Source organism: Pantherophis guttatus, chromosome 2 (assembly GCF_059756535.1).
Source record: "Pantherophis guttatus breed Tessera chromosome 2, ASM5975653v1, whole genome shotgun sequence".
NCBI classification, from domain to species: Eukaryota; Metazoa; Chordata; class Lepidosauria; order Squamata; family Colubridae; genus Pantherophis; species Pantherophis guttatus.
Window position 1 is genome coordinate 125,858,076 of NC_142064.1, and position 15,345 is coordinate 125,873,420.

The 15,345-nt window shown below is 39.0% G+C and overlaps 1 long non-coding RNA gene across 1 annotated transcript; it reads right to left on the reverse strand.

Annotated features, from left to right (window-relative positions):
- Positions 1-10,750: 10,750 nt before the first annotated feature.
- On the reverse strand, positions 10,751-13,582 carry LOC117666632 (uncharacterized). Its single transcript, XR_004591874.3, has 2 exons — positions 13,019-13,582; positions 10,751-11,062 (listed from the first exon to the last, which is right to left on the reverse strand). It is a non-coding gene; the product is annotated as an uncharacterized LOC117666632 (long non-coding RNA).
- Positions 13,583-15,345: the final 1,763 nt, after the last annotated feature.

The following is a 15,345-nucleotide window of genomic DNA, read 5'->3' on the forward strand; positions in this document are numbered from 1 at the left end:
TGGTAGCGATCTTGGCCAGTGATTCGGTGATCCGATAGCGATGGCGAAGCAAAGTTCCACCCACCCGCCCGGCTGTCATTACTTCCTCGTTTTAACCAGGAAGTAATGTGTTTTTTACCTTCTGCGCATGCACAGAAGGTTTTGCACATGCGCAGAAGGTCTGTGTGCGCATGTGACACAAGTGCACGTGCGAGCGAAGTAAGTGCATGCACAACGCGTGCACTTCCGAACCGGTAGAGGAAGGTAAGTAGATTTCACCCCTGGGCTGTTGTGAATGAGAGGGCACTTCCATGCCTCTAGTGTTTCTACTCTTCAGTACCCACCAAGGCAATGATCATGATAATCCACTCTAGACTACCCCCATATATTCTGGAGGTTAAATGCTACGACAGGAGAAAGAAAAGTTCCCAGCAACGGAGGTGCGAGATGGGTGAAACAAGAGTTCTCACCAATGGAGAAACAGACTACATTGAAATTTTGGAAATTTTCAAGGAAAAAAAAAGCTTTATTATGATGTTGTATGCACAGCGATAGAGACAGTCATAACTAAGCTCATCTCATGACTGAATTCTTTTTATGATCGGTGAGCATTTTAATTCATTTTCTCTTAAACTTAATACATCAAATGAGTCTAACCACCTTTGTGATGGAGGATAATTTCATAAGGATTTACTGTTTGTCCTGACCAAAAAGGCCTGAAGGCCATGGATTAAGGTAGCATATGTTCTCAAAGCATCAGTCTCCCTCAGGCAGAGTAAATGCTTAACCAGCTGGAAATGCTATTATTCAAGAGCCCACTCCATTTAATCCTTGATCTCCCCCTCCTCCATCAATAATCCAGAAAGGGAGGGGGAGGGTTAAGAGGTTGAACAAGATGGCATCCTGTCAGCCTCATCATATTGTATGTTTCATTGCTGGCTCCATCATTTCTTCAGCATCAGCTTTATCTGTATTTCATCACTGCTTGCTCCATCACTCATCCTTTTCTTGCTGTATTATTTTCTCACACTTATTATCTTGCTTTATTTAAAAAAAAAAAAAAAACAGCTGCCCAAAAACTATTGACAAGCCCTGATAGATATATGACACCTTCAGCCATTGCTATTCCTTATGAATACTGCCTATCAGTAGAACCATTTATCTCTCTGTGTGTGCAGAGTCTGTATTATGGTTGTATAATCAGATGCCTAGTGTCTGATTTTTCCTGCTGCCCAACATAAAATTAAAATTAAAGAGGAGGAGGGTATCACAGTGGCCAATAGGAGCTAGCCAAGTCCCCTGCTATGTCTTCATGTCACTACTAAAGTGTTGCAATCATGGATCGATCAAGGTTTGTGTTGGGAGAAGATGGAAAATACTACATCAATATCTGAAATTAGTTAACATCAACTATGGCTTGGAAATGTGCTGAAGTCCAAGTCATGACGACATGTTCATAAGAAATGGTCAGTAAGGAATCTCCAGGGTACATTTAGCGGGATAAGTGATAAGCTCAAGGGAAGCCTTCTAGATTCTCAAAATAAACTAGAAAAAAATGGCCCCACCCACTGGAGCACTTCTTTCTTCAAAAATGGTCAAAGCTACAACTTGCATCAATACCTTTTACCAGATACAGAGAACAAGGAGTAGAAGCAACTTAGCAAGGTTTCAGAAAGATTTTATTCCATCCCTGCCTATAAATGATAGAACTAAAGCCATATCATTGAGCTGCAACAGCTTCTAACAGCCAATCCATGAAAGCATTGATACGCCTAACCATTTCCAGAGGAGAGAGGCACTGTTCAAAATAGGCATCAAACAGGCATTTGGACCTTCTAATTTCTTGGCCTTGGTAGCTTTGTGATTCCAATGCTGGAATAATACATGCTAACGAATAGCTGCTGCTGAATTTAATTGGAAAAAAAGCAGAAGCTTAATGTTTAGAGGGACGTTGGGAGCAAACACTGAGTTCTACTTTAACAGTTGGCATCTTAAGTGAATTTCCATCAATAATTGAAAATCCTTACATAGGAACTGCACAGGGCCCAGTTATACCCTGAGGCAGATGAAGAAAACAGTGGGAATACTATTTTATACACTGTGCCTAATCTTAGCAATGAACAGTGGAATGCTAGTTCTTATCAAGATATTGAGATATAGTTATGAACTCAGATGCTGCCTTTTAGATTGAAACTGTGGGGTGAGATTAAAATATATTATGAGAGGAAGGAAGATATATTTTTTTTACTCAGATCCTCAGATTTAAAAAATATATGCGTGAAATTCAGTTCTGAACATATAATTCAGTTTGAATCTAAAACATTGAAACGAACTACTCACTAATGCTATAGTATACAAACCCACTTTTTCTCCAAGTAATTCAGATTGCCTCTTTCCTTCTGCCCCCATCATTACTTTTGCTCACACAGCAACCTGAAGTAATAGGTGAGGCTGTCACAAGTAAATGCCTTATTCTCCAATATGGAAACTGTATATACTCGGGGTATTAGGGGTTAATTTATTCTTCCTCCCTTAATATATTCATATATAACCACTCCCATACTTTACTCCGCCTTGTGAATATAAAAGGAGCTGTATGCACCTCCTCCTGGCTTCTATCTGCGATTACTCAGTGAATATAGAATGCCTACTGTAAATAAACAGTGTTTTGTTTGAATACTTTATTCTTAAATCAATTATTGAGTCTGATCCTCAAAATTACGCAACAATCTGGTAGCAGAGGATGGTTGAATTGACTCAATAAAACTTTAGATATGCCTAAGAGAGAAAACTCCAGAAACAAAAGAGAAAGACCCAACACCAGGGCACACAGTAAAGAAATGGAAGCGGATCAAAAAATGATAGATGAATCCACAACTGTAATATCGAAAGAATCTGAAGACTGCACTACAGACAACGAGGAGATAATGGATGAAACAGATGACCAAGAAGAGAACGAGATAGAAAACAACAAACTCAGGTCAGAGATACTGAGACTCTTGAAAAGTCAAAAGGATGACGAAAATCTCATCGCGAACCTCCAAGACATAATAAAAAACAATGGAGCAGCGAGAGAGAGAGGCACATCGCAACAGATGAACCTAAAGAATCAAAAATGGTGAGCGAATTACTTGTAGATAAGAATATAACAAAAAAGAAGACTAACAGTCCCACACAAAATTTTGAATGGCAGCCATCTTGGTTCCAACAGACCACTAAGATGAGCGAAGCAGAGCCAATCAGAAAGCAGAATTCAAAATATCTGGCGCGAAAAGCCTTACATGATGCAAAAAACAAAAAAGAGAAAATTTACTCTTCAGAAGAATCAGACATCGAAGAAACTTCAATAGAAATGCAAATAGAATCAGCAATGAAAACACTTTTTGCAACATTCGGTCCAAAATTAAGAATTACAAAAGAATCAACAAAAGCTAGCAATCGAGAAATAAAGAAAAGACAAGCAAGTAAGCAAACATCTCAGAATCTACCCGCTTCTATCCAAACGACGAGAGCACCGACACCTGAACCCAGAGAGCCCTGCAAATACCACCCCATGCCACAGACGATCCCAGGAACCAGCGATCTCAACAAGAATCATCTCAACGAAAAGAAACGAGCGCCTGCTGTCACCTGGACACCCAAGATCGAACCGGAGACCGATTCATCGGAAGAGGAACGCTACGAGGGAGCTGCAGCAGCGAGAACCTCTCCCGACAGCTCCAGAAGCGAAATGAGCAATGCGCATGTGCAGACCTACGCAGACAACTACGGAGGACATGAAGAGCAGAGAGAGCCATTCAGACTCGTTGCAAGCATACCCACACCATTCTGCAACTATCAACACTTGCAAGATCACGGACTACCTCCAGTTGTAAGTAATGGATCTAACAATATTGGGAATTTGCCCAATGATTTCCCAAAACTGAGAATAGATGGTATTAATTTGCAGGAATGGTGTCAACAACTTCAGGTTGTTTTTCTAACAGAAAACTTATTATTCTTTATTACTAACCCCCCCAAAAGACCTTGGACTCTAAAATTGGACTGCCTACACCACAGAGCATTTTACTTATTAATATCCAGTATATCTCCTGCTATGTACCATAGTATTAAGCACAATTTGACTGTCTCAGAAATTATTCAATGCATGTTTAAATTGTTTCATAGTGAAAGTGTAGCGACTACTACAAGAATGTCTAAAGATTTCTTCTCAGCTAGGATAAAACCAGGGGTTACTATAAGTGAACATTTAATATCTTTGAACAAAATCAGAGCAGAGCTGCATTTAAGAGGAGAGATAATTTCAGATCAAACAATGAAGAGTGTTATCATTAACTCATTAGACCCATCATGGGATAACTATATATCACATTTAGACACAATTAATTTAGGATACTTATCCATAGAGAATTTATCAAATAAGCTAATAGCTGAAGATAATTCAAGAAGGAGTCGCTGTAATAATCACATAGAACATAGACAATATAAGAGAGTAGCATTCCAAGAAAAATATCGTGAATCAATTGAATGCCACAACTGTGGGTCTAAAGAACATTGTAGAAGAGATTGTCCTAAATTCCTTAGAGAAAGGCAAAAAACTGACTATAGAAGTAGATACCATAACAGACAATCATCCATTGATAGACATAGATATAGAAGATCACCCAACTATAGAGAACATAGAGGGGGCAGGAATAATTCAAAAGATAGAAGATCTGGTTCACTAAATGGATTAAACAAACATAATACAACTAACATACAACAGTCAGGGGACAATGATTGGCTCATTGATTCTGGGGCAACTAATCACACTACACATAACAAAAGTATATTATCTTCATTTATAGAAGATAAATTTGTAATTAAAGTAGCTAATCAAGAAAAAGTCCAAGTTATTGGTAGAGGAAATGTAAACTTACCCGGTCTAGGAAAAATAGAGGGGGTATTACTAATACCAGAAATACCTCATAACATACTCAGTGCAATAAAACTAAGTAGAGATTCTGACATAAATATAGTATTCTCAAAAGGAAAAGCAACACTAGAGAAAAACAAAACAAGCTTAGGTAGTGTGATTATCAAAGGAGGTCTACCATATTTAATCATAAAAGAAAGATGGTTACACAACATTGATTCCAACATGGATGATAACAATGACATAGATAATGGAGACAATAGCAATAGTGATAATGAGGAACATGAAACAATTCATAGTCACAAAGACACATCTATTAATGACACATCCAATAACAAAAAACCCACAATTGGAAAACCAATTCACAACGAATGTGCGCATATTTTACATAGGAAATTAGGGCATGCTAGTTTTCCTGTAGTACAAAAGATGATTGAACATGCTGAAGGTGTTAAAATAAAAAATTGTAAAAACTATTTGGAATGCTCAGTATGTAAGTCCACAAAACTCAGAACTAGTCCCAAACCAAGAAAGGCAACAAGATCAACTAATCAAATTTTTGATTTGGTACATATGGATTTGGTTGATTCATTAACACCATCAATCACATATAGAAAACGATACTTTCTGACTATTAAAGATGACTATAGTCGTTAAGGATTTGTCTACACTTTAAAACACAAAGATGAAACCTTTCAGAAATTTAAAGTGTTTTACAAACGTGTAGAAACACAACATAATATTAAAATAAAACAAATCATGACAGATAGGGGATCTGAATTCATGTCAAAAGAATTCTCCCAATGGCTAAAAAACAAAGGGATGTTACATTTCACGTCTAGCCCTTTCTCTGCATTTCAAAATGGAGTAGTAGAGAGAAAGAACTCGATATTACAAACCATGATTAGATGCACATTAGAAGATGCTGGCTTAGGAAAACAATTCTGGTCAGAAGCATTACAATATTCCAATTATACACAAAATAGAACTTGGTCCAGCATTATAAACAAGACACCATATGAATTAATGTACAGTAGAAAACCCAAAATAGCACACATGCACATATTTGGAGTCACAGCGGATGTACACATACCAAAACAATTGAGGCGTAAAGGAGAGAACGTGTCCAGAAGACTTAGATTCATGGGATATGAAACAGGCACAAAAGGGTACAGATTTATTGATAATAATAACAAATTTATAATTTCTAGAACAGCTGTATTTCATGAACAGGCCAACTGGTCTAAAATACATCTTAATGAAATATTCCCAATCACAAATTCAGACACTGAGCATCAAGATAAATTAGATAGAGAAGAATGCAATCACAACACACATAGAAACAAAAATAAGACATGGACAAACAGTCAACACAGAATAAAGACAGATTCATTAACAAAAAAGGAGGCAAGATACTTACATGATAACGATAGTAAACCAGAAAAAACAATCAGATGTAACAGAAATCAAGTGCCAAGCAAATACAAAGATTACGTAATGTACATGGATAGTGAAACATCAACGCCAAACACATACGAGGAAGTATTAAAGCTTCCCACTGAAGAAAGAAGAAAATGGGAATTAGCCATGACTAAGGAGATGGACAGTTTACGAGAGTTAAATGTATTCACACCTACACCTGCACCTAGGGATAAAACTATTATAGGCACCAGGTGGATATACAAAATTAAAAATCTAGAAGAAGGCAACACATTATACAAAGCTAGATTAGTTGCACAAGGTTATGCTCAAAAATATCCTGAGGATTACACAGACACATACTCTCCCACAGTAAGAACTGAGAGTGTCAAAACAGCTTTAGTCATAGCATCAGCACTTAACCTCGATGTATTCCAATATGACATACAGACTGCGTATCTACACGCAAAACTTGATAACGAGATATATGTAAGAGTACCTCATAGTCAATACACAAACAAAAATGAAACGTGGTTATTAAATAAAAGTTTGTACGGATTAAAACAATCTGGCAAACGCTGGTATGAATGTTTAGTCAAAGTACTCAGAACTATGAATTTCAATGCCACTACTGCTGACAACTGTTTCTTTGTCAAAAAGGAGGGTGACTCATTAGAATTTGTGTTAATTTATGTGGATGATATTTTGTATATAGGTAAACATAAAGAAAAAAGAGATACATTTGTAACAAAACTAAATGAACATTTTTCTTTAAAATCATTAGGGAAGGTAAATAAATATCTTGGAGTTCAAATCAGTAAAACCAAAAAAGGATTCAAACTTTCTCAGAAAGATAAGATTATAGAACTCCTAAACAAGTGTAATTTAAATGATGCTAAGCCTTGTGACACTCCTATGCAAACTGACTTCTTAAGGAACATAGATGAATCATCCCCTGAATTTAAGGATAATACACTCTATAGATCAGTTATTGGTTCTCTTTTATATATTTCTAATTGGACTAGACCTGATATTGCTTTGCCCCTCAATTTGTTATCCAGGTACGTCAGCAAACCCTTAATGTATCATTGGGAAGCCGTTAAAAGAATATTAAGGTACTTAAAGCACAGCTTAGACTTCTGTTTATTATTGGAACCTAATAATGTCAAAGAGCCCATCCTCACCTGTTACGCCGATGCGGATTGGGCAGGTGATACCATATGTAGAAAAAGCACATCAGGTTATATATTTTTTCTTAACGATTGTCCAGTTTACTGGTACACTGGAAAACAGGATTTAGTAGCCACGTCAACAACTGAGGCAGAATATGTTTGTTTGTCTAAAGCCTCCAACAATCTTGTATGATTTAATGATTTATTGTCAAATACTTGGGAGAAACCTTCATTACCATTTATCATACACGAAGATAACAAAGCTGCTATTGAGATATCTAGGTCTGATGCTATTGGTCAAAGATCCAGACATATAGATATAAAATTCAAGCACGTGAGACAATTATCTCAAGATGGATTTATTAAAGTAGTTCACTGCGAAACATCAGAGCAAATAGCTGACATATTGACAAAGCCTTTGCCTTCTAAACAACACAAATATTTAACCTCCAAATTGCAAGTTTTGTATTGTTCTGAATCTGAATGTAATTATTGTTGTATATCGAATCGGCATTTAGAGGGGGATTTGTCACAAGTAAATGCCTTATTCCCCAATATGGAAACTGTATATACTCGGGGTATTAGGGGTTAATTTATTCTTCCTCCCTTAATATATTCATATATAACCACTCCCATACTTTACTCCACCTTGTGAATATAAAAGGAGCTGTATGCACCTCCTCCTGGCTTCTATCTGCGATTACTCAGTGAATATAGAATGCCTACTGTAAATAAACAGTGTTTTGTTTGAATACTTTATTCTTAAATCAATTATTGAGTCTGATCCTCAAAATTACGCAACAGAGGCTGAGAGGTGGAGAGTGACTCAATTTACTTTCATGACTAAAAGGAGGTCTGAACCAATGTTTTGCTAGTTATATTTCAGCGCATTTATATTTGATCTACTGTAGAATATTTGATCACCTGTAGAAGGCACAAAACCGTGAACGGGGTGATAAATTGAGAGCTGTACTTTCCATTCTTCCCAACCTAAGAAAAGAAAAAGTTTAGACAAAGGAACATTGGTCTCTGTTTCTCTGACCCTAATCAAAAGAACACTCTGAAAACAGAACAGGTTCAAATTTGGTAGAGAGAGAGAGAACCAGGAAAAGAAAGATGGTGTTGGAAGAAATATCCATCTGGTTCAGTTCCAATCTGGGATAAAAACACTGGAAACATGGAGGCTGATTGGAAAGAGGGTTTAATGGTGAACAGAACCACCAAGCACATGGTCCTGGTGCAGTTGACCACATGGAGTTGAGAATGAGGGTTATTTATACCTTCTCTTGGGCTTTGCACTTGAACTTCCTGTTCCTGTGCAAGAACATGTATTCTATTGGTTGTTGAAGGGGTCATAGCTAACCCTGTAGGTTGTCTGAGATGTTTGGTTGAAGCCTGCAGGATGATGCAATGTCCCCAGGTGATTTGCAATGTGGTGGGCTCTGCTGCTAGATAATCCTATTATGTCCTGGAGGGTCATGTCTTAACACCATCACCCTGGAGCTGGAGGTCTTTTTTCTTGTACATAGGCTGGCCCAGTCCTGCTGGACTAATAAAAAGGGAGGGGGCTGCTTTCCAAGAGCATGTTTCTCCTTTAGGGAAATATAATATTGTGTCTTTTTAAATATTTCTCAAAATATTTCATTCTTCTAGGAGGGGTGACTTCCCTCCATGGCATTCACCAAGATCAAGGCAGTGGCTTCAGAAAAATTAATCCAGAAAAAATCCCCCTTGTGTTCCTATGCAGTTGGGTAACGACTTTGAAGGTTGCAGGTAGTCTCGATTTATTATTGCAACTAGGACCAGAACTGCTATTGTTAAGCAAGGCGATTGTTAAGTGACTTGTGCCCTATTTTATAATTCTTTTTTTGCCACAGTTGTTAGGCAAATCACTGCCACTGCAGTTGTTCAGCTGCAGTGAATAAGACAGTGGTTAAATGAATTCAGCTTTCGCCATTGGTTTTGCTTGTCAGAAGCCAGCTGCGAAAGTCGCAAGTGGCAATCACATCACCACGGAAAGCTGTGACTGTTATAAATACATGCCGGTTGCCAAGGACCCAAATTTTAATTGTATGACTGTGGGGATGCTGGTTGTAAGTGTGTTCTGTCCCCCGTCCTCACTCAGACAAATGCAATATCCAACACACCTGCCAATAATGTATTGTATAAACAGACCAGAATTCCTGGCAGATGAGAGTTCTGGCAGCTACTTGTAAAATGCCTGCCAAATCCAATTAGCACTCCCAAAAAGCAGGAGAGGTCTTATCTGTAGTCCGTTTCCAGAGCGACAAATTATCCATAAGAGTTTAGTCCAAAATATATCTGAGCCGAAGTGCAGGATTCACGATGTGACTCTTCAGAGTTTAAACATTTGTCCGTCACAAAGCCTGCCAAGCAATCACGCCCCCTTTTATCTCTTGTGGGGCATGGCTCAGTGACTCAGTTCAATCCATGGTTCTCCCACGCCTCTTCCTTTGCTGCGCACGCTTCTCCCTCCGACGCTGCCTGGGATCAAGCCAGGATTCATCAGTATCACTATCAATGGGTGCTCCAAAATGCCTTCTCCTGACACATCCCAGACTGTTCCTCTTGGCCTTCAGATGGAACCTGAGGCACTGCCAGAGAGGAAGGTCCTGGAGAGGGAGGCCTTGCCAGTTCCTCCCCCTCACCTTCTGAGTCCTCTTCCTCCATGAGGACAGGCTCGGGAGTCGGAGTCACAACAAAGTATGAGGACTTTTCTTCAGTGCTGTTGTAACGTCAGATGGTCACTAAATGAACAGTCGTACATCGAGGAATACCTGTATTGTGTATCAAGAGTCAGTTGAAATGTCCTTACTGACTTTCCTTATTATTTTTTTTAAAAAGGATCCAGAACAGGGGTGTCAAACTCAATTTCATTGCGGGCCACATCAGGGTTGTGTTTGACCTGGGGGGGGGGGAGGTGGCCAGGGTGTGTGTGCCCAGCTCAACATCACTCTACCAGCAAAAACGGAGCTCAAGGGGACTGCATACGCCCCCCCCCCCGAGCTGTGTTTTCACTAGCAGAGGGTTGCAGAAGGCCATTGCAGCCAAAAATAGAGCTGGGGGGGGGGGCTGCACACAGCCCTACGAGCTCCATTTTCACTGGCAGAGGCACCATAGGCCGGTCCTTTGCTGTTTCCAGGGCAGCCCTACGGATCAGATCTAAGCAACCCCATGGGCCGGATCTGGCCCACAGGCCTTGAGTTTAACATCCCTGCTCCCAAAGGACTCAATTCCTCAGGGAAAAGTTCATTTGATAATTTTATTGTGTAGTATGCCATGAAAACACAAGCCACGGGGAACAAGGGATAATAAGGCAGCCATAGCTGATTCCAATTTTTCTGGTTTACAAGACAGAACAAATGGAACTCAGAGGCTTTTGCAGGATGGATATGCACGTTTCTCGACAACTTTTATGCAATTTACACAGCTCCATTTTTAGCTGCACTCAAATCTTCAGGCAGACAAAGTTAAAGCCGTTGAACTCAAAAACTGGATTAAAGAGGGAAAAGATGGATCTTGCCAGTTCTCTTTTGTCAACATTCCAGGTCACTCACTGCACAGTGGAGAGAGAAATAAATATTTGTTATATGTAGCCATAGCAGGAAGTCAGTTTCCAGAGTCAGGGATATACATACTGAAATTCATCAACTATGCATGTACTTAAAGAAATGCTTCATGGTGACCTATAGCTTGTGTCCCTGGGATTGAACATTTCCTCTGACACTACTATGTCAATCAATCAATCAACCAACCAACCTTTATTATGATCACAGACCAGCATAAGGAGGGTGTGGAGTACAAAAAAAAAAAAACCTGTTAGAAATATTTTAAAAACAGAAAACTAAAAATTACATTAAAAGGTTTTTAAAAATCTAAAATATTTTTTAAAGTAATAAAAAGTGATAATGGGCCTTAAAAACATAAACTAAAACTATCATAATAAATAAGAGTTTATCATCATGGTCCAGACATTCATTAAAACTAATTTGTTACACTTTCTCTTATGACATATTTTGAGTGCTGCTGCACAAAACCTTGTGACACTATATGTCATAGGAGGATTAGTATCTGAGAGCAGCTGAGAGGCATAAAATTGCCCTGGGCACTCTGGGTATTTATACAGTAATAGTAAAATAAAACTAGTATAAGTGTCTGCCTAATATGCACACTGAAAATGTACATGTTCTGTTGTTTCTAGGAGTCCAGAGTCACAGGAGTGTTGTCTCTCTAAGTAGGGGATGTTCCCATATTGGCCTTCAAGTACAGCTGAGGGGAGAATGTGGACATTGTGCCAAAGTAGAGACCTTTTGATGATTAGGTACTTCAAGATTCATTAAGTATGGCATAGAAGAGGCAGAATACTTATTGGGTTCACTGATAATAAAAGTTGGGGATCTGGCTCTTTGTAATTGGCGCTTTGTGTCCGCTCTATGCTGCTTAATGAGAACTTTGGCCTGGTCATATCCCACGCTAAGTAGATCTCAAGAGAATCTCAAGGATGATGTCAGCCTCCACCTTTACTGCTTTGGCTGCCATGGTAACGGGAGGGGGGAGAGCTAGGTAGCATGGGGGGGGGGAAGTGTGCTGGAGGAATCGAAAGTGATACTTAAGCTACCGGACTGCATCTCTGAAGCTGCTATCAGGTCAACGGTCGTGGCATTCCTGATTGATGACGCTGCCAGACGTGTGCTTCCACCTGACCCCTGGGAGACCTTTGGATTGGATGATTTACAGTGGACAGTGGGAGGGGATACTTTCTATATGCAATTTTTGCGCTTTTTGCCTCAGAGTCTGCTTTTCCTTGGTTGCGATCACTTCATTTTCTAGTAAAAGTACCTTTCTCTATAAACAATGGAGTTTGGGTCATTCTTTCCTGGACTTTGAAGGAAGCATACCTGACAGATGAGATTTTAGTTGTCATTGTTCTTTTCCTAGGTGGGACGAGACCAAGAGGGGAAAAAAAATATAACCTATGTCAGTAGTTGAGTAGGGCTACCCCACACTTTAGCCTCTACTTCCATGAGGCCTTTGTCTAGTCTCAAGATGGCATTTGAGATACATTTTGGGGTTTGAAAGGGCAATAGAATTTGGATTAAACAAGTTCTAGTGGTACAAAGTTAGAGAAGTTGGAGAAGGGGCCCAGTTGGGCACCAAAAAGAAATTATGCGATTGGCTTGGCTTCAAATAATTTAAATGCAGCAGGAATTTAGCGGCCATCTCTTGTCTTAAGGATATGCAGATGAGTTCTTCGGAGCATTTTCAGCTATGTAGTCACCATGGGGATTACTATTTGTAGAAGAATATAAGACTACTCCCAGATGTTTGATATAGGAGATCTGCTTGGTCTTGTGACCATCAATCTTCCAAAAGTGAATCTGGTATCTTTTGGCAAATGCCATGATTTTGATTTTCTGATAGTTGAGCTCTAGTTGCTCTTCCTTACAATATTGTACTAGTGCTTTCAGTGCTCTTTTAAGGCCAATGTGATATGGCATCGTAGCCTCTTTACCTGACTAGGTAACATCTTCAGTATTAGAAAGGAGTGGGGTTTGCTCCCTGTTTGTATATCCAATTCCTTGCTTGCCAGTGTTGGTGGCAGTATTGTTCTCTCCTTGATAGTTCTTTGATTATGCTGTTATTTACTGCACATTTGTTTGTCTGAGTTGGTAATTCCTGGATTAAGCAGTTTATTGCCTGATTGTTTGTCTAAATTGGTAATTCCTCAATTAGGCTGTTGTTTATTCTTGATTGTTTGGGCGTTAATCCTGGTGCTAATCCCTGCTTATACCAGTGCTGATTGCTGGTGAGGTCCTCTTCTGGTTTTTCATTTCCTGATGAGCGTTTTTATTGTCTCTTTTGAATAGAGTGTAAATGTTATTTACATGTATGTGCCTGTTGATGGCTGACTTGTCTGAATACCAAGCTTTCAGGAGTCCCCACATTTCTGGATTTATCTTAGTCTGGGATGCTGTAAATTCCCAGGTGAAATCATGGTTGCATTGGTCCGTGTGTCATGAGATTAAGGAATTTTCACTGTGTTCTCTGACTACTAGTTGGTATATAAATTTTGAGCTGTAACTGATCAGTCATAATGCCAATGGTGAGGCAGTAGGATTCTAGAACACCTGGAGGATAGTAGAGTTCCTAGCCCTTCCACCTTCTCTCATGTTGTCCTAACAGAAATGGCCACTTAAGAAAATTCTTATGCCAAAAACAATAATTTGTTTGGAAAGATAGTGATAGGAGGCAAGAAACTTAGAAGACTGAATTTTGTTCACTGAAACTGTGCTTATGGTGTGTAAAAAACTGAAATGTCCAGGTTCTATATGATAAATGCCATTCTGTACCATTGTGAGGAATGTACCTTATGTACTATGTGGGCCAGGAACTCAGGGTGCCGTCACAGGACCTAAAACCCATACATTGCCCACTCATTTATTGTCCTCCTTTGAACCGCCAGAGTTACAGGAAACTTATGTTTCAAATACCGAATCTTAAACCGGAATTTCAAATTAGAAATGCAAGTATATTTGGGTTACATTTTAATCAAAATAAATACAGGAAAATGCAAGTTAAATGGAAACACTAAATTGTACTATTATTTCTCATTCAAACCAGTGGTGGGTTGCCCCTGGTTCGGACTGGTTCACAAGAACCGTAGTAAAACTGGCAGGAGGCTCCGCCCACTGACCCGGACATCATCAGGAAGTTTCTGCGCATGCAAAGCTAATGCGCGTGCGTGGCCCTGTTGTAGTAAAGGTAAGTAGAACCCACCCCTGATTCAAACCTAACGCCTGGCTCAGATTTTGACCCAAAATTTGGACTTCCTTCAAATTTTGCTGCTTCTTCTATTTATTCTTAAGGTTCCAAATAAGGAGAAGGAAATAATGTTTGCCAAAATCTTAGTGGTATCATCCTTGGCTGATCAGATACATTCATCTAACTATATTCCAAATAACAGAGATCATATTAAACTGAATGAGGAGAAATTTATTTAGCTCAGATGTGTGTTTCTATAAAGATTGGTCCCCAGAGACTGATCAGCTCCTTCTGTTTTCTTAAACATCGCTGATCCCAGAGGAGGTGCAGGAAAAAAATGGAAAGTGAAATTGGAGGATTTGCTGTAATGTTCTGAGTTTGCTTTCACCTTCCTGGCAGGAAAGGCTTACAATTCAGTTCTGATGCAGTGGGAAAGCATTTTGGACTGGTCACTGAACAAGACTCTTCCCTCCTTGCCTTCCAAATAAATGAATCGAGCAGGAATGCGAAAGAATGTCCAGGACCCTATGATAAGAGTTAGCTCTTCTAAGGCTAAGTAGATCTGGGTCTGGACACTTTCTGGATGGCTGATTAATTAATGAGATTTCTGTCATAATATGTTCTACTGAGTTTGCTAGGGAAAGAGTGGGATGGAATTAAAATCAGTACAAGTTCAGAGTCAAATCCCAGTAGGTGTGAGAATTTGAAAACTTTTTTCACAGATTCACAAAATGCTTTGTGCACTATAAATAATTCTAAAATCTTTAAGATCGGATTAAGTGTCCATTTTATAACATAGAGCCAGCTTTATTATTTTCCTTACAAAAACATCACAATCGTCTTAGGTTTTCATTAGCATGAAATATGCTACTAGCTTACAAAACTATAATTCTCTCTACTTAACTGAGGTTCATTTCAATAATCCTCTTAGGCTGCAATCCCATGTTCTCTGGGAAGAGATTCCAAAGCACCGTATAATTTTTTTTATTTTGTTTTACTTTTCCTGAGCTACAATGAGACCTGTGGAGGATCTTTGATCCTAAAGGGGGGAAATTGATATTTTAAAAACCCATTTAT